Genomic DNA, 1,371 nt, shown 5'->3' on the forward strand with positions numbered 1-1,371 from the left:
TGAGTAAAAATGTTGACAGCACACGAGTGCGACACCCGACTGCAAGACGTTTGTGAAGATATTCAGCGTCTTTGATGAATGTAAAAATGGAGTAAATAGACCCATTTTGCTATGTATAAAGAGTGCGCCGATAAAACATGGCCAGACGTTGGGTAAACGTCCTGCAGCGACCCAGTCCAACGTGAATACCGGCCGCCACATTAGGACTTAATGAGTGGAGTCGGGGAGGCAAGGGGAGACAGGCCAGCTTGAATTAGCTTGGGCCCGACTTTGACAGAGTCGCGCGTGGGTAAGAAGAGTGACAATCCCATCCAAATTGCCCCAATGTATTAAATAAACTAAAGGTAAAGATACTTAAGGTGTCCAGCAAAGCGAAAAATTAATGAATTGTATGAAAAATTGCACTGATGACGAAAAAAACCCGACTGAACTGTAATGAATATTGGAAAATCAACTCACTTGCACAAAGTGTAATGACGCATCAGGCGTGTGTGTAGTTCTTTAAACATCTATTTAGGGGGATGCGACGTTGAAAACGTCTTGTAGTGACGAAGCAGACTGTTGTTGTGACGGCGTGATTGTCTAGACGTCATTTCCGGCGTACGGCGTAATGGGGGACGGCCTTGGTTACGGGGGACTGTATGCAGCTGAAAGTTGAAAAATGCTACTTTTACAAACTTTTAGGGGTTGGTGTGGTTAAAGGACGGGCTGCACGTGTGAACAGGTATATTTCTAAGGTTTAGAAGTAATAAAATAGAGTATCTATTGAGAACTAAGGGCGAAAAACGGAGCGGCAGTGCAAAATAAGACGAATGTGAAGATGTAGGCAAAGCTGAGAGTTCTAATTTGTGATTGAAATATGAGTGGTTGGCCATTCCCGGAGGTACTGCAATACCGGGTCAACCCGTGATGAGGGCGGAGCAAGCCCCGTGGCACCTCATCCCATTCTAAAAATCAGTTTAATATCGGTGTCTCCATTAGGAGACGTATCAGATATTAAGCTGATAAGAACAGATACTTTTTTTTCTTTTTTCTTTTTCATAAAATTTATTAGACCAAGAAGTGAAACAGAAAATACACAAAAGGAGACAGTAGGACCACTTCCTACAAAATAAAAAGCCTATCACAGTGGTGAGGTAGTGGCCATAACAATAGAAGAACTAGAAGAAGCATGTAGAAAGAAGTTAACATCAATACAAAAAGCAGGCAAACAGCTCAAAGTAACAAAATAGCAAATTCGAACAAGAAAGGAATAGAATGTAAGGAACATGGACAGATAAACAATTTAACAGAAATTGAAGACATAACAACAGCAGCATATGCACAAATAAAAAAACGTACAAAGGGCAGTAGGGGGACATCAAGAGGGGC

The 1,371-nt window shown here is 41.8% G+C and overlaps 1 pseudogene; it reads right to left on the minus strand.

Moving 5' to 3' along the window:
• Nucleotides 1-861: 861 nt before the first annotated feature.
• Nucleotides 862-1,067, minus strand: LOC124127236 (annotated as a pseudogene).
• Nucleotides 1,068-1,371: the final 304 nt, after the last annotated feature.

Source organism: Haliotis rufescens, unplaced genomic scaffold, assembly GCF_023055435.1.
Source record: "Haliotis rufescens isolate VD_foot unplaced genomic scaffold, xgHalRufe1.0.p SCAF_98, whole genome shotgun sequence".
Classification (NCBI taxonomy): Eukaryota; Metazoa; Mollusca; class Gastropoda; order Lepetellida; family Haliotidae; genus Haliotis; species Haliotis rufescens.